This window comes from Hyperolius riggenbachi, chromosome 10 (genome assembly GCF_040937935.1).
Source record: "Hyperolius riggenbachi isolate aHypRig1 chromosome 10, aHypRig1.pri, whole genome shotgun sequence".
NCBI lineage: Eukaryota > Metazoa > Chordata > Amphibia > Anura > Hyperoliidae > Hyperolius > Hyperolius riggenbachi.
Window position 1 is genome coordinate 143866142 of NC_090655.1, and position 25299 is coordinate 143891440.

Consider the following 25299-nt stretch of genomic DNA (forward strand, 5'->3'; position numbering starts at 1 on the left):
ACCAACCATGAATAGACTGAATTCAATCAATGTGAGTAATATTCTTATTTATAGCATGATACTGCAGCAAAATAACAGGGTGATTTGATTGTCACTTACAGTAAGTAGCTGAAAATCTTACAGATCTGACTAGTTTTGGACATGTTCATCAACTCATGGGGGATTCTTATGGTTTTCTTTATTTTCAAAAGCACTTGCTGAATGGCATTGCTCAGTCTACCTGCCAATACTGTGTGCAAAAACATAGGAAGGCTGGCCAGTACCTTTCTATAAATAATTTACAGTGAATGTATTTGTGAACAATATAAGAATTGCTGAGAATCCCCCATAAAGAGATAGACTAACCTAAAGCCTGAACAGTGGTGGACATCACACCGCCCACAGCCCTTCATGTCAGGGCACGTAGCGATGCCACTTTCCCACACATCACCTCCCTTTCCATTCATTCTACCTAATTATTGTCTTGGGTATCTGTTTGAGCAGTGGGGCATATGCAGCAGCGTGCATGTGCACTCGGTGGCTGACATGGATGCAGATACCCAGGACAATTATTAGGCAGGATTACAGACTAGTCCCTAAAGTTATGGACCTTGTTAGGCTCTGATTCCTGAGCAATACCAGCTAACACTAGCTGGAGTCACTGGGTTATACCTACGTGGATGGAGAACAAGTGCTTTCAAGCGGAATGAAACCCAGCATTTCTTCTTCGCTCTAAAAATTTTTTTACAGTATATTACATATAACAAGCATTTTTTTTTACTAGAACAACATTCAAAAGGTTACACACAGGACTTCAACGTTCAGTGCAGAGAAATCTGGACACATCCGAAGTGGAGATAATGTTATCCTGTGTTTACTTCGTTGTATCAACGAATGTGACTCATTTTCTGGCTGTGCAGAAGCTCCTGGACACAGACAGACACTCAAAGCATTTCTGCCTTCAATACATCATGAATAAAAACAGTTATGAATAAAATGCAAAATCAGCTCTCAAAGTAAAAAACTGCACTTTTGGGAACTTGTAATTTCTAAATGAATAATAATACTTATGCATAAATGCAAATATGATAACTGTACGGCATATAAAAAAGTAGGAAAACATGTTTTATTGAATATTATGTCAGGGTTTTATACCGCTTTAAAGTACTTGCCTTCAAGTGCTTGAGAGGAAGGATCCAATGCTGTAGTTTTTTTACATTTGTGTACTGTCACTGACTCAGTAAGATAGTGTAAATAAAAGAATGCATAAGCTAATTTGCAAAATAAATGTTAAAAATGGCACAATTCTAAGACTCAAAATTTCAATTTTACCTTTCCCACAGATGTTCCAGAATTGCATGTTATCTTCACTGACAATCACATGTTTAATGGGTTTGCAATAAACTCAACAAATAAAGTATTATAAACCTTTATTTCATTTTTTTTTTTTTATCTTTGCTGGATGGCACAAATACTCCATATATCTCAGCTGGGAAAAACATCTTTGCAAAAAATGTGCCTGACCATCCCTACTCATTGAATTTCACCAGAATAGACAACTATTCTGAACATCACTTTATGAGGAAACCAGTAGCTACTGTATCTACTAGTGTGTATACTAGTATACATTTTAATCACACATCAATATTTTTTATAGGATACTCACCCTACTTCTGCAGGATGTTTGCTAACAACTGACCTGAGAGGAATATGAAGGCTGCCCTATGTATTTCCTTTTAAGCAATGCACATTGCCTGGTTGTCCAGTTCACCCTCTACTTCTAATATTTTTAGTAATTGACCCGGAACAAGCATGCAAATCAGATGTTAGACTTAGATTTGACTGCATTTGCTGCATACTTGTTTCCGTTAAACTGTACAATTGCACTCCAGGACCCTCACCCGCAGCTTTTGGGCTTCAGGCAGCTTTTCAAAACCTACTTGGTTGGTGCCATGGATAGTGCTTCCAGTTGGGTCCCCAAATTAGTGGTTGCAACCAAATTGCCATGAGCAGGGAGCAGCTGTTTAGGTTTCCCTGCTTAGTTCCCTCAACTAGACTAGCTCCCACAGCTCTGCTTTGTTAAATAAATAAAAGTTCCTAGCAGGCAAGGAAAGAGGAATACAGAAGGGGGCAGGTTAGGGACAGCTAATATGGTTTGAATAGTTATTGCTACATGTCTTTGTAACAGATTCCTTATTTGTCATAATTTCCTTCCCTACAGTATTCAACCATTAGAGTGCCCTTTGCCTCTTTTTTTGTCTATTAGAGAGATGTGCCTGAATGACAAGCCAATGAGAGCAGCAAATACGTTCCCTGCAGGCCAGAAGTGAAGTGTTGGTACTATTTGCTACTAATGGGTTCAGATGTTCATCCAATGCGGTGTTTGTGTGTCAGAGCCGGATTAAGGCCAAATGGGACCCTAAGCAAAGTAGCAGATTTGGGCCCCCTTCCATTAACCTCCTCTGCTCCCTCCCCCCACATAATGTCATAATATAACTGAGGGTACCTTTTGGCTTCTGGCACCCATTGCAATGTCTATGCTCTTACCGAGTAGCTGCATACCCATAGCTACTCAGAATAGAAATGTATATTAGACAGCTGTGGCTACGGGAGGAGGGGTTAACATACCCATGCGCCTATCTAATCCATTATGCTCCATTCACGGCCTACATTGTGTACCACATCACCCCCACGATTCTCCTCACATATATATATACACATATAGTGTATATATATATATATATATATATATATATATATATATATATATATATATATATATATATATATATATATATATCTATATATATATATATATATATATATATATATATATATATATATATGTATATATATATATATATATATATATATATATATATATATATATATATATATATATATATATATATATATATATATATATATACACACGGTACAGGGCGCACACTGACTGACACTGTGGGCTGATGAGCTGAGTGTCTCTTTACCATAACAATGGAAGAAGGCACTCAGCCTTAGCTTATGTCTGGAAATCAGCGCCGCTGTGGGAGGCAGACTCTTAGCCACAGCAGTGCTGACGCAGGCATGTACGGGGCCCCAAGCTGGTGCTTGAGGTGCCAGGTTGATGCTCCGGCGTGTGTGTGTAAGTGTGTGTGTGTGTAAGTGTGTGTGTGTAAGTGTGTGTGTATGTTTGGTTAGTTGGGTAGTTAGGGATGCTCGAGAGGATTGTGTGAAAACAACTCAATTGTTCACAGAGTGAATTAAAAACTGAATTATATGGAGGCTCCAAAGCACTATAAAAAACACACTTTCTGTTCTAATTTCAGAAATGTAGTGCTTCACCTTTGCTAAGTAAGTACAAGGAAATTAAGAAGTATTTCACGGTACAATTTAAGTAATATATTTAGGGCTGGGAAAAGATTACTTATTCAAGTAACAAAGGAATAATTCAAAAGTTAATCTTTTGTGCTAATGGTTAGACAAGTATACTTTTACCTAAAAAAAAAAAAGGAAAAAAAAGAAAACAGATCAGTCTTGTACCCTTCTAAAGAGTGCCCATCAAATCCAATGTACTTGGGATTCTGCAAAAGTGCTTCTAACCATATATTTCAGTGTATGATGGGACTAAACATGCTCTTTGTGCTTACTGGAATAATACTTCTGAAATCCATCAATGGAAGCACTTATCTGTACTGCTAAAAAGGCCAGTGTTCTTCTACAACACTTGAAAAATACATCCACCTGTAGAATGCTGAACCTTTCACAGCTTTATGTGCGGGAAATGAAATCATTGGTTTATTTAGAAGATTCAGGACTATGTTGATCATTGAGTGTTATCACTCTGGGTTGAAGCAGTGTAATATGAAATATTACATTTTATTTTTTTATCAAAAGGGTCATATTTTATTAGAACCACTAATTTCTATCTTAGAACATTAGGGGTACACCAAGATAAGTTAAACTCTATATACAGGCTCTTTCCTTACTTGCATTAATATAGAAATCTAGATGCTAACTATAAACCAAAACTAAACATATTCTCACATTTGTAAATTGCATCTGTAATAGTAAAATATCCATCAAATAAATGAATAAGCTTGAAGATTAAAATAATATTTTAAGAAATGTGCAAACAGCAGCTATCAGCACATCAGTATGGGTAAACTACACATTTGAATTCACTCCACACCGGATACCAACAGCAAGTAGGTAGTGTTTACAAACCACCACAGCTAGTATCAACTACATACAGGAAAAGCCCGGCTATAGATGGTAATAATGACTGGTGCCAGATGGGGTATAGTTTTGCTGCTGTAATACTGTATCCCATATTTCCACTTCAACTCTATTACTATGAAAGAAAAAAAAAAATAACAAAAGAGACGCCTTACTGACAAGCAGCTGAAATCCTCTATCATGCAAGAATGGGGCATGTTTCTTATTTATAAGGGTGACCTTCATTTGATTAAAAATGAGCGTTTATTTCAAGGAAAAGAGGCCCGGCCAAAAGAGGGGGACTGGAGGATCGATCAGTGATGGCACAGGTACAGGGAGGCTGCAGGCAGGTGGTAGAAGCCCCAGGTAAATGAAACTTATTTTTTACATTTTGATTTAGGTTCCCTTTAAAATGATGCTACTTTGTCTTGTCTGAAAACCATATGTTAGGATTCCCAGTTGTGATGGACCACCATTGCTGTTGTTACTGTAATGTAATACAAATGAGTTCTTTCCAGCTATACTATCATGCTGTTAGTGTGTGAATTGTTCATCATGTGCCATACCAGAGATGTGTCTTTCATTTCCTGCAAAATGTGACAATAAAAAAAACAAATCATGCAATGATGCTGTTGGATTTGGTTGAGTAGCCATCTATGGTATATGGACTTGGGGTACAAGTGTGGAGGAATCCACTTTTTGAGGCACATTTCTGAATCATGACATTTGATTAGAATATACTTCATGACATCATTGCCTTATTCCAGGGATGCCCAACTCCAGTCCTTAAGGGCCGAGATCCTCAACCATTTTCAGCACAGCTCAATTTTATTGATGGGACTAAATCAGGAAAGATGTGGACAATCAAGTAGAACACATCTGCTATTTATCTCTCCATCCTAAACAATGGCATGGATATGGCCCCTGGAATTGGGCATCCCTGTCTTATTCCATACCCCAGAGATGTTCATTTTTAAGCAGAGGGGTAAACCAAATTAGGGAAAATGACAGAGGAAAGTAGTAGTATAAACAAAATGTGGATTCAGAAGTGTTCTCTAAACCACTGCTCCACTTTTCCACCTGTGTAGGTAAATCAGCAACAACAGAATTAATGAGCAGAAAATAAATTACAAGAGCATGCTTTGGTAAACCTATAACGACCAATATCAAAAGAAAATTTGATGAAAGGAAGATTGGCTGTTATCCAAGAGAAACTCAGCAGTCGTCAAACTAGAATGATGTATAATTATTTCCAATTTCCATGTAAATTTGCCTGGGCGCCATACCTGTTTCTTCACAGCTGGTAAGAAAAGGAGCATGAGATGAAGCGTTGACTTTTCTTATACCAGCGAAAATATAAAAAATAATTTTTCTTTTCTTTAATAACGTGATTTCTAAATAACATGTGGCTGAATGAGGACAATGCAAGAGCCACATTATAGGTTGGTGAGTTAAGAGTTCTAGTGAAAAAGTCTTTCTGGGTTGATAAAACATCCAATACTGTTGCTAATGCAAACATATCTACCTTTTTTGCACATCTGGATCTGAATATAATAAAGCATTAAAACCTTTGTTATACTGTATATAAATATTTCAAACGTGTGAGGACGAGTGTGTAAACAACTCAGTGTCTGAAAATTTCACTCATATATTCATAGCGCCCAGTGTGCTAATCCCATTAAAATCAGACCCCACAACTCAGTGTCTGAAAATTTCACTCATATATTCATAGCGCCCAGTGTGCTAATCCCATTAAAATCAGACCCCGCAAGTACAGTACTGCTATTGCACATCACAGTCCTCAATATGGGTGTGTATGTACGCTTAAGCAACACAAAATAATTCCAAGTCAATTACACTCCTGTGAAATAAAACTGTCCACTTAGGTAGCAACACTGATTGATAATCAATTTCACATGCTGTTGTGCAAATGGAATAGACAACAGGTGGAAATTATAGGAAATTAGCAAGACATCCCCAATAAAGGAGTGGTTTTGAAGGTGGTGACCACAGACCATTTCTCAGTTCCTATGCTTTCTGGCTGATTTTTTGGTCACAGCACAGTGGTCTCATCTAAATGACGTTAAAAAGACTGGTTGCAGAATCGCAGATGATAACATGACAAAGCGTGCCAATTTCCTCTAATCTGCTCCTGTTACCATTCAGGGAATAGTTTCAACTGAAGGCTTGAAACATGATGAACGGACTGACGCAAAAAATTGGTCGCCCTGCTGCCGACAATAATGTGACAACCTCCAGCTAATCCCGTATTACTAGGCCACAGTTGCCATGCAGTTCTCATGCACTAGAGACTTCTGAAAGTGAATCCACTGTGTGCACAGTAAACAGTTAAGATTCGTTAATGGTGCCCATACATTTACAATCTCGATTGTATGTACAATGGGTAAAATAAAAGTATTGATTTTATGTTTGAAATCGGTTATTTTCACTGCCACCACTCTCCTAATTTGAAAGGGTGACGAGACCACCACTAGCTATTCCTAGAAGGAAGAAATGGATATTTCCAACCTAACTAGCCAATAAACAATTTATAAGAAAAGATAAACAATGAGGCAGTATGACTCTCCGAAGGGCAGATTCTTTGTAGCAACAATCAGATTACCAGAACAGGCATAAGACTGAACAACTCAGTCGTTAGCTTTATTCTAAAACTATACACACAACTATACTTTACAAACAACAGGTAAATATACCTGCTAGTCAGAACAGATTGGCTTGATAGAAAAAGGGTAGAGATGAAAAGGAAACAGAATGTCTCATAATACAGTTCAAAATATTATTATTAGTAGTCCATGCATCAATCAAAAGTCTTTGGAGAAAAGTCCAAGATGGCCGATTGCCATGTGGCCAGAAGCCTTTGTGAGAAGGGAAACACCAAGATGGCCACTTATTTTGTAGTATTTACAGGCACTGATCCAAACTTTATCTCATGTGTATGTTCCATCAGCTGCTCAGGATAAACCACATCCACAATCGGTTCCAAGAAAAATGCATACAAATCCACATCGCTTGGTACTCAAATCGGCATCTGCAGTAACCCCACAGTGCTCAAAAGCATATTTCCACAGTGACCATCACCAGAAATAAATTGAGAAAGGTCACTTCTCCATCCAAGAATCACATAAACATTTATTAGAAGCTGAATCTACATCACATATACAATGACTTACTTCCAGGGTCCTTTTGACAGGGACCCTTAGTAGTTAAAGGCTTATAGTGTAACCCAGTACACATTTAAAATCCAAAAAACAATCTCATATCGGGCAACTTATATGAGATTGTTTTTTGGATTTTAAATGTGTACTGGGTTACACTATAAGCTTTTAACTACTAAGGGTCCCTGTCAAAAGGACTCTGGAAGTAAGTCATTGTATATGTGATGTAGATTCAGCTTCTAATAAATGTTTATGTGATTCTTGGATGGAGAAGTGACCTTTCTCAATTTATTTCTGGTGATGGTCACTGTGGAAATATGCTTTTGAGCACTGTGGGGTTACTGCCGATGCCGATTTGAGTACCAAGCGCTGTGGATTTGTATGCATTTAAGATGGCCACTTGCCAGAGTCCAGCTGGCTTGTTGGGATGGTATTCGACACAAAAGGAAGGTTATAGGACGCTGAACTCAGTGTGTCATTGTGTTTTAACCATAACTTTAGTTGGGAGAGGCTAGGACACGTACAAGTCCAGCCTTATAAAATTCAAACATGGGCTGTCCTGTCCTCAAAAAGCCCCAAAACTAGCAGGATTCTTGTACTGTCCATCTTTCGGTGCCCGTAGGGTCAATTAAAACCTAGACTGCATATTCACAATCGGCATAATTTTATGAATCATTTGATATGAAATATGATGGGGTAGCCATTCAGGGTACCCAGGAATGTTAATTCCTCCTATTTTGAACCTCGAGAATCTCGGATCTGTGCGAGAATTTCCCAGAGCATGTGTCAGGAGATACTCAGTGAGGCCTGGAAAGGTGGTTAATTTGGTATCTTCCTAGACCATGAAACATTGTAAAATCGTGCCTATTATTAAATATAGTTTTGTAGGTTGGTTGAACTCTTGCGAGTCTCCAGCCGGACTGATAAGGATCAGTCCTGTGTCCCTTTCAAGTTGGGACCGAAGGAGCTAAGTGTCAGATTCCTACTGGGTCAGTTCCTAATGGTTTAGAGAAGGATGCCTTTTATGAGGTTTTGCCAAACTCATCTGTGATGGATGGGGCTATAAACCTCCTAGGGGTCTGGTGAAAGCTTTTTGCACCTGGGTGCTTGTAGGAAAATTGCTAAGGGTTCTCTAATTTACCTTGGCATGAAAAGGTTCCTCCAACCATTTGGTGAAGGAGAAACAAAGTTGATTAAAAAAATTTTCATTTTTGTATTATGATGGAATGTGTGCTTGCGACTGAAATGACGCATTCGATATGACATATCGAAGGCGTCACATCGGTGCTTTCACTCTAGTGGTAGACAGAAACTACAACCCACAAAATTGGTTCAGGTAGTGCAGCTCATCCAGGATGGACCATCAACGTGAGCTGAGGCAAGAAGGTTTGCTGTGTCTGTCAGCGTAGTGTCCAGAGCATAGGGACGCTAGCAGGAGACTTATTGGTCAAAAAGGTCCGTATGAATACAATTGCACTTGATTTCAGGCTTTATGTTGCAGATAGATTGCATCCACATAATAGCATAGCATTAGCCAGTAAACACACGTGTCCCACTATAGGGAAATTAGGTTCTCTGCTGCCATGTCACTAATCCTCCCACTAGCCATGCGGTGGGTCTGATTCCTTTTACCCTCCTATGATCTCCTCATCTGCTGCCCTCCGCAGGTTTACTAGTGGCCAAAATATCTCCCTAGCCTTGGTCTTTATGTGTGGCCATGTGGCCATTAGCTGCAGATCAGAGTCTCCACAGCATTTGATCAGGGAATGGGGGGGGGGGCACTTTAATAGTATCCCCAGGAAAGCAGCCCGCGGTGGCTTACTTTCCTAGGATTATATAGGAGAGAACAGAGGCGCCAAAAGGATAAAAGGGGTTTTAAATGAGCTTAGCCGCAGGGACTTCGGAGGTCTTCGGAAACACTCGGGCTTCCGAAGACGGGCCGCTCCATACTACGCATGTGCGAGTGCGTCATAGAGGGCGAGTGCTCCCGAAGGCTTCCGAAAGCTCCCTTCGGCTGTGGAAGTGGCAGTATTTGACCGAACTGGTCGAATACTGCCACGGGGGATCCTGACCGGCAGGGGCGTTTCTAGGGTCCTTGGAGATCGGGGGCACCTGTGGGCACCAGGCGGGGAGTAATACGGCAAGAATGGGCGTGGCCATGCGGGGAGTGGGCGTGGCCATGGGTGGGGCCAAATGTACATGAACTTAGCAGCTGTGTAAGCTACAGATAACGGGCCTGCCCATCGAAATATTGGATGGAGCCCCCTGTCCTTTATTTGGATAATTTACAATCAGTATAGGCATAGATCAAAGATGTATACGCACATACAATTTTGATTGGTCAATCACTGACCCCCAATTTTACCACCCCCGTGCAGTAAGTGGGCCAACAGACAATGAATTTTATGAACAGAGCTAAAATTGGCTAATCAAAATTGTATGTGTGTACCAGGCTTTACAGCTAATACTGTACATACTGAAAGTAGCAGGGATCAGCATACAATATAGCTGGTTTACAATCAGTAAAGGCACAGAGTAACACCTTACACTGTACACACTGGAGGCAAATCAGCACACAGCGCAGCAACTAGAGAACAGCGTATACTGTACATACTGTAGGCAGCAGAATTCAGCACACTGCAGCAAGCGTGCCAAAAATATGAGGATCACGTTGTGCGGCGTGCTTATCGTGCCGCACCGAAAAATGGGTGGGCCATGGACCAGAATATAGGTGTGGTAACGGCCGGGTGGAAACAAATTTACATGAACCTAGCAATGGTGGGACATTAGATTATGACAGTGGTGGCGAACCTTTTGGAGGCCGAGTGCCCAAACTGCAACCCAAAAGTCACTTATCTATCGCAAAGTGGCAACCGCAATTTAAACTAAATACTGTACAAACGTTTTAACTCATACATGAACATTATGGAAAATCCAAGTTGAAAATAAACTGTGAAGATAAACAATTTCATCCATCCTACTCCTGAAAAATGTATTCAATTTTTTAGAACCTCCCAGTTTTATTTTCTGTTTTAAAAAGCTAAAAAAGTAGGTTTAATGCTATTGTCTCATATGATAAGGATTCAGCTTTTCCCATAGTCTCGCAGTTAGCAATCATGTGACCCCCAACAAGACAAATTCAGCAATCATGAGGCCCCCAACAAATCATGAGGCCCCCAACAAGACAAATTCAGCAATCATGAGGCCTCCAACAAATCATGAGGCCCCCAACAAGAAATTCAGCAATCATGAGGCCCCCAACAAATCATGAGGCCCCCAACAAGACAAATTCAGCAATCTTGAGGCCCCCAACAAATTATAAGGCTCCCAACAAGACAAATTCAGCAGTCATGAGGCACATAAATAGACAGCATTTCACATAAATAGGCAGAATCCCCCCTTAATATGGTGCCCCCACGTTAGGTAGTGAGTGACAGGGACCCCCAGGTTAGCTAGTGAGTGACAGGCACCTCCAGTTAGGTAGTGAGTGACCCCGATAGTGAGTGACAGGGAGCCCCTTTAGGTAGTGAGTGAGTGCCAGGGAGCCCCTTCAGGCAGTGAGTGAGTGACAGGGAGCCCCTTTAGGGAGTGAGTGAGTGCCAGGGAGCCCCTTTAGGGAGTGAGTGCCAGGGAGCCCCTTTAGGGAGTGAGTGAGTGCCAGGGGGAGCCCCTTTAGGGAGTGAGTGAGTGTCAGGGAGCCCCTTTAGGGAGTGAGTGAGTGCCAGGGAGCCCCTTTAGGGAGTGAGTGCCAGGGAGCCCCTTTAGGGAGTGAGTGCCAGGGAGCCCCTTTAGGGAGTGAGTGAGTGCCAGGGAGCCCCTTTAGGGAGTGAGTGCCAGGGAGCCCCTTTAGGGAGTGAGTGAGTGCCAGGGAGCCCCTTTAGGGAGTGAGTGAGTGCCAGGGGGAGCCCCTTTAGGGAGAGAGTGCCAGGGGGAGCCCCTTTAGGGAGAGAGTGCCAGGGGGAGCCCCTTTAGGGAGAGAGTGCCAGGGGGAGCCCCTTTAGGGAGTGAGTGAGTGCCAGGGGTAGCCCCTTTAGGGAGTGAGTGAGGGCCAGGGAGCCCCTTTAGGGAGTGAGTGAGTGAGTGAGTGAGTGCCAGGGAGCCCCTTTAGGGAGTGAGTGAGTGCTAGGGGGAGCCCCTTTAGGGAGTGAGTGCCAGGGAGCCCCTTTAGGGAGTGAGTGCCAGGGGGAGCCCCTTTAGGGAGTGAGTGAGTGCCAGGGAGCCCCTTTAGGGAGTGAGTGAGTGCCAGGGAGCCCCTTTAGGGAGTGAGTGAGTGCCAGGGAGCCCCTTTAGGGAGTGAGTGAGTGCCAGGGAGCCCCTTTAGGGAGTGAGTGAGTGCCAGGGAGGCCCCCCGCCGCCGCCGCTGCCGCTCCCCCCACCCCCCTTACCTTGTAGCAGACCTCAGGATCAGCGGTGACCCGACCTGTAAGAGCGGGCGCTGGACGCACCCGCTCGATATGCGGAAGTGATGTCACTTCCGCATATCAGTGCGGGCGCTGGGTCCTAGCGCCCGCACGATTGGTCGCCGGCTCGCCGCCTGATCCTGAGGTCTGAGTGACGCGGCGGCGGCGGCTGGAGGGAGCCGCTGCCAGAGGGGGCCGGGCGGAGATCCGTGGCACCCCAGGATAGATTGGGGGCACGTGCCCCCCCAAAACAGGGCTAGCGACGCCCCTGCTGACCGGGCACCGGGAGAGGAGAGGAAAGGCTCATTAGGACCGAGCCTTTTTTATTTTTAAAGAGGTAAACATTCACTTTAAAAGAAGCCACTCAAATCTGAAAAGAGGAAAGGGTCATGGGGAAGACAGCAGGGTGGAAGGGGGAGATGGGAAAAGAGATGAGATTACCTGCAATCAAGCTAATCTAAATTGCTCGGAGCTTGCTTCTCTGCTAACTACAGAAGTCGGCTGTTAGCACCTGTATCACTGGCTTCTAAAACAGCGGACTGCCCTGCATTATTGGTTAATTACTCTAATCATGATAAATAATCAATAGTCTAGGGCACTCTGGTATTAAAGCAGTCAGTGCGCATGGCTACTATTGACATGCAACTTCTGGAGCACTAAAAACATCCTGCCACCTGTCGCAGCTGCAGCACAGCAATCATTCTCTCAACTCACCCTGCTGCTCTGCACATTCACTCACTGCAGGCTGTGTGTAGAGAGCGAGGAGACACATTGCCCATGGGACAGGAAGGGGTGCTACATCTAGTGGAGTAAGTAGTACAGTCCCCTGCGCTGCCTGCTGCTATTTTCCCGAATGTTGCCCAAACTACAAAAAAAAGGTCCTAGGTGGAAGAACAAAGTGACTGAGCACCACAGCAGCACCCCTAGCCATGGCTACACCTGGTGCTGAGAGCACCTGCAGCCTAATGGTAGGTACACCACTGATGGTACCAGATTTTACTGCTCATAATGGGATTACAAGCTACTATTTTAATATAGAGCTAAAATAAAAAACAAAAAAATTCAGGTACAGTACATTGCATTCATTGTCAATGCCAGTTTTAACTTATTTAACCACACTTTAATACAATAAAGACAGGGGCACCAAGAGCCAAATATAGTGTAGTATGTATTGGTAATATGGGATGAAGTTGATAGAGTAAAAACAAATATACTCACAAAGCAGAGTTACCTCAAAGGCAACCACTCCAACAGCAGGTGGGGAGATTAGACCTGACCCCACTCAGGATTAGGAAGTCGCTCTCCGTATATTAATAAAAAAGGGGATGACACCCCTCCACCAAGTGTGGACTTAGAACAATGCATTCATGGATGCAGAGGTACCAGAAGAATAAAAATGGCACCAGAAATGTTAAACTTTTTAGACATTTTTATTCTTCTGGTGCCTCTGTATCCCTGTTACACTTTAATACAACAGTTTACTTTTATTTAAAACCATATGAATCAATAGCAGCTGTATAGGCCAGTTAGATGACCACCTTTTATGCCTATGTCTTTATGATAAAGGACAGCTTAGCGTTTCTTGCAGCCACCAGAACCACCAGTTATAGTTCTCACTGAATCACGGGAGACGCCAATAATAGCCAGCATACATAATAGGCTGAGATTTCAGGCCTGACATCGGTTGTTCACGGTTGCAAAATGTCAGCACACAGCAAGCCACCATTAATAAGATGGGGAACGTCTGGCTGTTGCATCCCTACATTCATAGAATGGCTCTGCTAGCTGTGAACAGGACAATATTTTCAGTAAATATAGCATGCTGGCTGGAAGTCCAATGGATCTCTAAATGAACAGCGATTTAGAAAACTTTCAAATAAATTAAATCATTTGGCTAAAAACATGCGATGAGAACCTGGCACGGTTTCCTGTTTTATCACAGATTGTTTTGCACGTTTCATGAATAAAGATGGTTGCAAAATGTTCTGCTATCTCTGTTCGTCCACAGTTTTGTACTTCATCGAGCTCAACTGCGGATAATTACATGCTGTTCATTACATGCTGCTCGCTTACCAAGGAAAAAAGCGTTAAGAGCACAACTAAAGCAAATCCCTTCTGTGACAAATAAGAAATTACCTAACCTACTGGTGTTTTTTTTCTCTTACGCTAATTACTTGCTAAATGCTTTGTGCATACATAAAGCAAAGCAAAAGTGATATATTTCTAAGGCCCTAATTAGTTTAGTGAGGATTAAGAGAATAGATAGGCGGGAACCAGAACTGTGCTGCAGCTCCTCTTCTCTACACCTATTTGTCAAAACAAAACGGTCACAATCTGAAAGTATTGAAAAAGGAAAAAGGAGCCATGGCTTTGTATGCATGGAAACAAAATAAGCGCTGAACATTTGGTTATAATCAGCAGGGCTTTTTCTGCTACCCGCTGCTGTGTTTACACGTTTGTCTCCATTAACCAGCAGTAAATGACCACTTATGTGCATACAGAACATTAAGAAACACGGCTTACTTACTGGGCAGCACAAACAAACTGACTCACTAAAGACAAATACTCTAAAGTCAAATATTAAATTTTAAATCCCCATAATGTAGATGTGGAGTGGACCAAGTTAACTGCAGGTATTAAACTTGCGTCATGCATAAAAACTAAGCTTCCTTGATCATTAATTTGCCAAATTTTCAGTTGCAAGTTGCAACACCAATGTGAAATGTATTACGACATATAAAGTAAAATAATTGGCTTGGAAGGAAGCACACTTTAGGCATTGATTGCAGATGTGTGTACATGAGACCTGCATCACTGCTACAATACTGAATGAGAGTAGCCCCAGCAAATCATTTTATAAAGGAACTGCCCAGAAAATAAAGTAATGAAAAAGAGTGCTTATTTGTTTACAGTAATTACGTATAAATGATTTAGTTATTGTTTGCCCATTGTAAATTCTTTCATCTCCCTGATTTACATTCTGAAATGCATCACATGGGAACATCTTTACTGCTGGCAGGTGATGTCTGTGAATAGAGAAGGTAATGATCACGAAGGGGAATTGGCACATGTACATGCCTTTTGTTTTGTTGTTGCAGCCGCAGTGCAGCCAGAAAAATTAGGCAGGCATGTACGCGCAACAGAAAAATTATTATAGCGGCCGCTGCTAGCGGCTGCCTTTAAAATTCAGGAATCCGCCTGGAGTCCTGGACCCTGTTGGTGGTGGTAGAGAAGGCAGTCAAGCGGCTTGCAGGCAGAGATGCTGTGTGGGGAGCGACTTAGTCATGGGGCAGGCAGTCATACGGCATGCAGGCAGAGATGCTGTGTGTGGGGACTGACTTAGTCTTCGGGCGGGCAGTAGCCCTCTGGGATCCATGCCTCATTCATTTTGATAAAGGTTAGATACTGAACACTTTTTTGACTTAGGCAACTTCTCTTCTCAGTGAAAATGCCTCCAGCTGTTCTGAAGGTCCTTTCTGACAGGACGCTTGAGGCAGGACAAGACAGAAGTTGGATGGCAAATTGGGACAGCTCTGGCCACAGGTCAAGCCTGCACACCCAGTAGTCCAAGGGTTCATCGCTGCTCACAGTGTCTACATCAACCCTTAAGGCCAGGTAGTCGGCTACCGGCCGGTCCAGGCATTGGTGGAGGGTGGATCCGGAAGCGCTAAGGCGAGGCGTTGGACTAAAGAATGTCCGCATGTCCGACAACACCATGAGATCGCTGGAGCGTCCTGTCCTTGCCTGCGTGGACATGGGAGAAGGATTACTGGCAGTGGTACCTTTATTGCGTTGTGCTGTGACATCACCCTTAAACGCATTGTAAAGCATAGTTGCCAGCTTGTTCTGCAAGTGCTGCATCCTTTCTGGCTTCTGGTGATTTGGAAACATCTCTGCCACTTTGTGCCTATACCGAGGGTCTAGTAGCGTGGCCACCCAGTACAGCTCATTCCCCTTGAGTTTTTTTATATGGGGGTCCCTCAACAGGCTGGACAGCATGAAAGACAAAGTTGGATGCAGATGTACTATCCATCTCCTCTTGCTCTTCCTCAGTGATGTCAGCTAAGTTCTCCTCCTCCCCCCAGCCACGAACAATACCACAGGAAAGTTGAGCAGCACAAGCCCCCTGCGACACCTGCTGCTGCTGCTGTTCTTTCACCTCATCCTCCTCCTCCAAAACAACACCTTCCTCATCATCTGACTCCTCTCCCCCACACAACTCTTCCTCCTCCTCCTCCTCCTCCCCCCTCTGTGCTGCCGCAGGTGTTGAGGAATCATCTGCTTCTGCTGAGAATTGATCCCACAACTCTTCCTCCTGTTCCTGTTCACGCTCCTCCACAGCTTGATCCACCACTCTACGCACAGCACGCTCCAGGAAGAAGGCATAAGGGATCAAGTCGCTGATGGTGCCTTCACTGTGACTCACCAGGTTTGTCACCTCCTCAAACGGCAGTATGAGCCTGCAGGCATGTCGCATCAGTTTCCAGTACTTCAGTCAGAGCATTCCCATCTCCCCAGACTGTGTCCTTTGACTGTAGTTGTAGAGATATTGTTTGACGGCTTTCTCCTGTTGTAGCAGGTGGTAGAAGATCAGGAGGGTTGAAATCCAGCGAGTCAGGCTATTGCAAATCAAGCATCTCATCTTGTTTCTCCGCTGAATATCGGCAAAGCATTCCATGGTCGTGTAAGACCGCCTGAAATGCCCACACACCTTCCCTGCTTTAGGATGTCCTGTTAGCCTGGGTACTTAGACACAAATCTCTGAATTACGAGATTGAGCACATGACCCATGGAGGGTACATGTGTAAACTTTCCCAAATTCAAAGCCGAAATAAGATTGCTGCCATTGTCACACCCCACGTTGCCGATCTCCAGTTGGTGCGGGGTCAGCCACTGATCCACCTATTTGTTCAGAGCAGCCAGGAGAGCTGCTCCAGTGTGACTCTCCGCTTTGAGGCAAGACATGTCTAAGATGGCGTGACACCGTCAAATCTGGCATGCAGCATAGGCCCTGGGGAGCTGGGGCTGTGTAGCTGGAGAGGAGATTGCAGAACCAGTAGAGTTGAACTGCCACTCAGCCAAGGAAGAGGACGACAGTGAAGAGGATGTAGCGAGAGGAGAGGAGGTGGCAACAGGCCTACCTGCAAACCGTGGAGGTGTCACAACTAGGTCCGCTGCACAGCCACGCACTCCCTGCTTGCCAACGGTCACCAGGTTGACCCAATGGGCTGTGTAAGTAATGTACCTGCCCTGACCATGCTTGGCAGACCAGGCATCCGTGGTCAGATGGACCCTTAACCGAACACTGTGTGCCAGAGATAACACCACTTGCCTCTCAACTTCATGGTACAGTTTGGGTATCGCCTTTTTGGAGAAATAATTGCGGCCTGGTATCTTCCACTGCGATGTCCCAATGGCCACAAATTTTCGGAAGGCCTCAGAGTCCACCAGCCGGTATGGTAACAGCTGGGGGGATAACAGTTCCACCAAGCCAGCTGTGAAACGTCGGGCAAGGGGGTGACTGGCAGACATTGGCTTCTTCCGCTCAAAGATTGCCCTCACGGACACCTGGCTGCTGCTGTGGGCAGAGGAGCAGGAACCGCTCAAGGTGAGAGGCGGAGTGGAGGAGGAAGGCTGTGATTGGAAGGTGCAAGAGAGAAAGTGGCTGAAGATGATGCACCTGAAGGAGGAAGAGGAGAAGGAGGGTGGCTTTGCTTTTGTGTGCTGCTTTTCCTCAGGTGGTCTTCCTATTGCAGTTTGTGCCTTTTCTGCATGTGCCTTCGTAAGGCAGTTGTCCCTACGTGGGTCGTTGCCTTTCCGTGGCTCAATTTTTGGTGGCAGAGAGTACAGATGGCATTGTTCTGATCTTTGGCATACACACTAAAAAATGTCTACATCGCTGAGCCACCCTGGGGTGTGGGCACTATGGTGGCGTCAGCAACTGACGTTGAAGGGCATGTTGGCTGGCTGTACATAGGTGGCGATACATGGCGCCAGACACTGCCACCAGCTGTTTCTGATGACGAGCTCCCCCTGCTTCTTTCAGCAACTCGTCTCCTCCTACTCCTCTCTGACTCCGCCTCTGAACTGTCCCCTTGGTCATCGTGTCTCTTAGGATCCCACGTGGGATCCATGGCAGTATCATCATCATAATCATCCTCCAAAGCTTCGCTTGTATCAGACACCTCAAAACTGCACCAACAGCAGGTACTTCATCATCGTCCTCCTCACACCTTACGTCCATAGTGTCACCTAACTCAGACATATGAGGTGGTGTAACCTGCTTAGCACCTTCATCTTGTTGTAACAATAATGGCTGTGAATCAGTGATTTCCCCACCAAATAACTCCTGCGAAGTGTCAAATGTAGCGGATGTGGTACTTGTAGCGCTAGTGGATGCGGAAGATGAGGTGTTCTGTTACATACAGTGGCGTGCAAAAGTATTCGGCCCCCTTGACATTTTCCACATTTTGTCATATTACTGCCACAAACATGAATCAATTTTATTGGAATTCCATGTGAAAGACCAATACAAAGTGGTGTACACGTGAGAAGTGGAACGAAAATCATACATGATTCCAAACATTTTTTACAAATCACAAACTGCAAAGTGAGGTGTGCATAATTATTCAGCCCCCTTTGGTCTGAGTGCAGTCATGTGCCCATAGACATTGCTTGATGAGTGATAATGACTAAATAGAGTGCACCTGTGAGACGAGTTGCTGAATGTCAGTACAAATACAGCTGCTCTGTGACAGCCTCAGAGGTTGTCTAAGAGAATCTTGGTAGCAAAAACACCATGAAGTCCAAAGAACACACCAGACAGGTCAGGGATAAAGTTATTCAGAAATTTAAAGCAGGCTTAGGCTACAAAAAGATTTCCAAAGCCTTGAACATCCCACTGAACACTGTTCAAGCAATCATTAAGAAATGGAAGGAGTATGGCACAACTGTAAACCTACCAAGACAAGGCCGTCCACCTAAACTCACAGGCCGAACAATGAGAGTGCTGATCAGAAATGCATTTAACAGGCCCATGGTGACTCTGTACGAGCTTCAGAGATCTTCAGCTTAGGTGGGGGAATCTGTCCATAGGACAACTATTAGTCGTGCACTGCACAAAGTTGGCCTTTATGGAAGAGTGGAAAGAAGAAAGCCATTGTTAACAGAAAAGCATAAGAAGTCCCGTTTGCAGTTTGCCACAAGCCATGTGGGGGACACAGCAAACATGTGGAAGAAGGTGGTCTGATCAGATGAGACCAAAATGGAACTTTTTGGCCAAAATGCAAAACGCTATGTGTGGCTGAAAACTAACACTGCACATCACTCTGAACACATCATCCCCACTGTCAAATATGGTGGTGGCAGCATCATGCTCTGGGGGTGCATCACTTCAGCAGAGACAGAGAAGCTGGTCAGAGTTGATGGGAAGATGGATGGAGCCAAATACAGGGCAATCTTGGAAGAAAACCTCTTGGAGTCTGCAAAAGACTTGAGACTGGGGCGGAGGTTTACTTTCCAGCAGGACAACGACCCTAAACATACAGCCAGGGCAACAATGGAATGGTTTAAAACAAAACATATCCATGTGTTAGAATGGCCCAGTCAAAGTCCAGATCTAAATCCAATTGACAATCTGTGGCAAGATCTGAAAACTGCTGTTCACAAACGCTGTTCCTCTACTCTGACTGAGCTAGAAATGTTTTGCAAAGAAGAATGGGCAAGGATTTCAGTCTCTAGATGTGCAAAGCTGGTAGAGACATACCCTAAAAGACTGGCTGCTGTAATTGCAGCAAAAGGTGGTTCTACAAAGTACTGACTCGGGGGGCTGAATAATTACACACACCCCACTTTGCAGTTATTGATTTGTAAAAAATGTTTGGAATCATGTATCATTTTTGTTCCACTCCTCACGTGTACACCACTTTGTATTGGTCTTTCACGTGGAATTCCAATAAAACTGATTCATGTTTGTGGCAGTAATGTGACAAAATGTTGAAAACTTCAAGGAGGCCGAATACTTTAGCAAACCACTGTAGTTACATAGTTATTTGGGTTGAAAAAAGACATATGTCCATCGAGTTCAACCAGAGAAATAGTCAACCACTCCTGAAAATCTTGGGAGTCAATCACGTCCTGAAAATCTTGGGAGTTGATGGGACGCTCCTTCTTCTGAGCACTGTACTTTAGGCCAGGGCTGCACAAAATCAAGTCAGCACGACCTCGAACAGACCTGCCAGGTGGCTTGCCTCTGGGTCTGCCCCTGCCTCTACCAGTTTTGTCCATATTGGGGGGGGGATGAAGTGAAAGGTATGCACTGACTTGACTAATACAATGTGAAGTCACACAGGTGCAGTGAAAGGTAGCAGTGACTGGTATTACAATACAATGTGCAGCTGTCACACAGGTGCAGTTAACAGGTATGCACGGACTGGTATACTAAACAGCGTGCGGTCACACAGGTGCAGTGAACTGGTAAGAGTGACTGTTATTACAATACAATGTGCAGCTGTCACAGGGGTAACAGGTATGCACAGACTGGTATACTAAATAGGGATTGGTATTACAAATGTGCAGCTGTCACACACAGGTACTGTGAACAGGTGGAATGACTGGTGGTATATTACACTGCTTGTGCTTACGTAGGTAGGTAGGTAGGTAGGTGCACTGAACAGTGAACAGGTGCAGTGATTGAAATTACAAATGTGTACCTCTCACACACAGGTACCGTGAACAGGTGAAATGACTGGTGGTATTAACAATGTGTGCGCTCACGTAGGTAGGTGCACTGAACAGTGAACAGGTGCAGTGATTGGGATTACAAATGTGCTGCTCCCTGTCACACACACACAGGCAGGTACCCTGAACAGATGCAATAACTGGTGGTATTAACAATGCGTGCGCTCACGTAGGTATAGGTAGGTAGGTGCACTGAACGGTTAACAGGTGCAGTGATTGGAACTAGAAACGTGCAGCTGCCTGTCACACACAGGCACGTACTCTAAACAGGTGCAATGACTGGTGGTATTAACAATGCGTGCATTCACGTAGGTATAGGTAGGTAGGTGCACTGAACAGTGAACAGGTGCAATGAGTGGGATTACAAATGTGCAGATGCCTGTCACACACACAGATAGTCACTGAATATGCTGGGCCTGGCAGTGGCACAGTAGGAATTACCAAGGCTGTCTATGCAATACAAGTGTCTGTGGGACACACACACGAAAAAAAAATAGATCACAAGAACAAGATTAGCTCTCAAAAGAGCTGTTGAGGGGTGTTTTTTTTGCAATAAGAATCAGCAAGGAGCAAGCTAGCAAGCCTACAAGAGGCTAACTAAGCTTTCCCTATAGCTCTCTCTGCAGAAGCTCTCTCTTCTCTAATTACTGCAGGAACACGAGTGAGTCCAATGCCTGACACTGCCTGCCTTTTATAAACAAGGGTGTGGCTCCAGGAGGGAGTGTAGCCTGAATGGCTACAATGTGCCTGCTGACTGTGATGTAGAGGGTCAGTGTTGACCCCAATGATGCACTATGGGGGCAAATCGAACTTCTGGAAAAGTTTGCGGTTCTCCGCGATCGCGAACCCCAAAAGTTTGACGGTTCCCGTTAGCCGGCTAACAGTTCGGGCCATCTCTATTTACATGAGGTTTTATACTGGGTTAAAGAGACCAACGAGGATCCTTTCTGTGATTATATCCTGATTAGAGTAGAAATCAATGTACTGTACTACTATGCACTAAACTCATCAGGTGTTCCAGTATTAGATGCAAACAGATTCTTTACATCACAACCAGTATATTGTTACAGGACTGCCATCAGGTGGCTATAGGTTGTATTCCAGTACAGGGCACAAGAAAAAGAAGGTTTACAATATTATCTTTCATGGAAGACCCAAAAAGGACTCTGAAGCATACCTAGTGTGGTGAGCACAATTGTTTTATAGATTATGTTGGAGGCTCTATTGTATTACAGACAGTAAGCTGCACAGATGCTTCACCAAAAGAAACTGCTATAATTGGATATTGGTTTGTTTTAAACTTGTTGCCTGAACATTGGGATCACAATGAGATGATCTTTATAAATCTCTTACTTGCAGCAGTGTTGCATAGTGGGTCATGGTACTTCTACTTGTTTTATTATTTGTTTTATTTTTACAAAAATAAAAGAATAATAAAAAAGTTTTGCCCTTAGTGCTCACTTCCTCAATTTCACTGCAATTAGCGTAAGTACACTAAATGGATTCAACTCTAGCCCCAAAAGCACACACTCACATTGGTGTGCCCTAAAAACACTCAAAACCAAACTAAAAAAGTGCCTTTCCTATTGATTTTAATGCATTTTGTAGTAAGGTTCAGAAAACCTTTATCATGTTGGTACAAAATTTGTCAAAGCAACCCAAGATATGAGGGACATTAATAATTTTTGAGTAAATTCTATACTGCGAAGCAATTTGCTGTTCTTTTTGCTCTTGGCGATGATTTATACACTTCCTATTGAAACAGGAAGTAATAAAAATTCTGCCACATAGGGACACTTACAGCATCAAATAAAGAGTAGACTATTAAAGACAAGTAACAAAACGAATTCCAATAAGTCCTATTCCCTTGTATCCATAAACTGCAGTGTATATATATATATATATATATATATATATATATATATATATATATGTATATATATATATATATAATTGATAAATAGTCAGCAAAATGAGAACACGCTGCCCTCTGACTTATAGTCTATATGCCACAAGACTTTTTATTGTCATTTTTTAAGAAAACAGTAATGGGGGTGGGAAGGGGGGACTTGGTCAGTATTCTAGTCACATATTTTGATTTACTGCTGGAGAAAACAAAAAACAAAAAAGCAAACAAACAAGAAAAAGACAAAACAAAGCAATTGCATAATGTTGTTCTAGCCTCAATTACATTACTCCTTTTCTTCCTGAAGCACAAAACTTCCACATGCTGGCTGGACTGTGAACTGATGTTTCTGCTAAAATACAACACCACTGGGGGAATCAAGAACAAGAGCTCTGTGGATTCATTCATATATACTTCATATAATATTCATAGTTGTTACACAGAGCTAATAACTATCTACATTAAACATACTGTAGCTGCCAGCATTTTTAAAGATATTCCAATAACACTTGCCTGCTGTTTCTATTAGTCACCCCTGTTTTTACATTACTTTAAATGTCCATATGGGAGCATACCACCAACATTTAATAGCAGATACCATTATGACTTAATGTTTCTTAAAATATTTATAATTTAAAAATCCTAGCATAAATATAAAAAATACATAGCTTGGCAGATAGACCTACCTGGAAGTGAAATAAACTGGATCATGCTAGCTAGCTAAAATCTCCATATTATGCTCCACAGGTTTTCAGTGTATAATCAGTAAATAATATAAAAAATGCACCTGATGCATTGTATCATGGTGGCACACTGATGTATTTTCTGGGGCAAACACAGGGTTTTCAAGGAGCAATTCCAAAAATGTAGCTTCTCATTTCATGCATGTGTTCTTAAAGGATACCTTAGCACAAAAAGAATGTAAAAACGGGGGAAGCAGGCATGTGTAGTTGGCTCTCCTAATGCCCACCTCTCCCCCTGCATCCTTTGCACCCAAGGCCGGGAGCGCTCTGCGTATGCGCGCTACGTAGTTGTGATGTAGGCACATGTGCAGAGTGCTCCCAGCCATGGGCGCCCAATCAAGGGCTGTGCCCCGCTGGGCTGTGCCTGCGCAGTCAGCTGGGACCACCCCGACCAGGAAGTAAGTTTGTTGGGTTGATAGGCAGTACTGGAGGGGGGTGGCAGCGAACAGGGGGGGGGGGAGAGAAGGGTGCATGAGTAGAGCACACTAAACATGCCCATTTAAAAAAAAAAAGTTTGTGCTAAGGTATCTTTTAAAGGGGGCATGGCTTCAAAGTGCAATTGAAAAACTGAAGTGCAATCTTTTCCTTCCTAACAGGATAAGAAAGATGTGTAAACCTTGTGGCCAACTGTTTGTTCTTAAAACCAAATATGTTGTTAGGATTAAATATGTTGTTAGGACTGTTTCGTGGACTAATGAGATCTTTGTGAAAAGTGAGTAGGTACACGGTAAGTCTGGAATGTAAAATTAGTATTAGGCAGTTTTCCATGAGAGGCTGAAGGTGCCTGTCAGCTGCACCCGTGCACCCTTCCCCATTAAGTTGTATCTGGCCATGCTTAGTCATGCTGTATTGTTTTTGCTGACAGGTTATACTACCACATGAAAGATGTTAACAAACATGGTGTTATCAAATGCTGCCATTCAGCTGCATGAAATTGCATAAAAAAAGGTACTCTAGGCCAAAACCCTGAACTGCCCGATAAGCACCAAGTTTAACCGAAAAGGCGTCTTATTTCCATTATCTCACTCACATACATTTCATTGGGTGAACGAGAGCTTCCCCTTTGATCCCTCATAACGCATGCTGCTGTTATGGCCCCTCATAAAAAGTGTTACCATTATGCACCTCCATAATAAGTGCCTACTTAAAGTGTACCAGAGACTGCACGCTACAAAGATTGTATTACTTACCCGGGGCTTTCTCCTTCCCCATAAGCAGGGCCGGATTTGTACTTTTTACCGCCCAAGGCCAATTATACCGTCTGCATGGTTGTTATCTCCGTGTGCCCCAATGAGAATTCTACTTACATGATTGGATGTCACAGACAATAACGCGTATAAATTATAAGTTACAGTATATTTTTCTTAAGAACTTTTACATTATGTTTGCCATCTCTTTAATGATGGACCCATTGTGCCACCATGTGAGTTAAGTTGAAGTGTACCTGCAGGATAGAGCTTACAGGTCTTGCAGGGACGACACAAGAACACAGGACAGAGAGTTCAAAGGTTAAAGCTGTCCTTGTAGATAGGGATGGCTGCATTGAACAGCTTTACTGTCCCTCACTGAGCCGCCCCTAAATTTCTGGTGCCCTAGGCCATGGCCTATGTGGCCTTGCCAGAAATCCGGCCCTGCCCATAAGCATGGATGCATTCCTCACCGTCCTCCCACGGTCCTCCGTTTAGCTGCAATCAGCCCCAGTATCTGGCTCAGTGACGTCAGCTAGGGTGTTCTGCACATGCGCAGAAGACCCCTGCTGACTCAGGCTGAAGCCAATTGTGCCAGTAACTGGGGTTGATGGTGAATGAGCGGAGGACGGCAAGGGGAGGCATCCATGCTTATGCGAATCAGCTGTTTTCGCGTGCGGCTCTAAGAACCGAGCGCCGAAACATCAATGCTATGCTGCGCGGGGCTCGTAGCCGTAATTCGGGGTTATGGCAGCTGCCAGACCTGGAATTACATCTCCCTTCGAGTTGCGACAACTCGGAGGGGGAATAGTATTTAACGCCGCTTCGGAGTTTAGCGACAGTGATGAGAGCCGTCATTCAGCTCTTACCACGCCGAACTGAGCGACGCCGAATTAATATGCACCCATGCTTATGGGGCTGGAGGATGCCCCGGGTAAGTAAAAAAAACTT

General features: G+C 43.6%; 1 protein-coding gene and 1 long non-coding RNA gene across 6 annotated transcripts in view; one reads left to right on the top strand and one right to left on the bottom strand.

Annotated features, from left to right (window-relative positions):
- Positions 1-5360, top strand: part of LOC137536372 (uncharacterized) — a 105994-nt gene extending 100634 nt beyond the window's left edge. Inside the window, exon 4 of one of the 2 annotated variants that reach the window (XR_011024555.1) lies at positions 5286-5360. This is a non-coding gene — a long non-coding RNA (uncharacterized lncRNA). Of the gene's footprint in view, positions 1-1322; positions 1413-5285 lie in introns of those variants that run through there. The other variant, XR_011024554.1, reaches the window with a different exon arrangement.
- The window catches only part of GRID1 (glutamate ionotropic receptor delta type subunit 1), a 1791150-nt gene that overhangs the window by 315629 nt on the left and 1450222 nt on the right, over positions 1-25299 (bottom strand). The window lies entirely within an intron of this gene.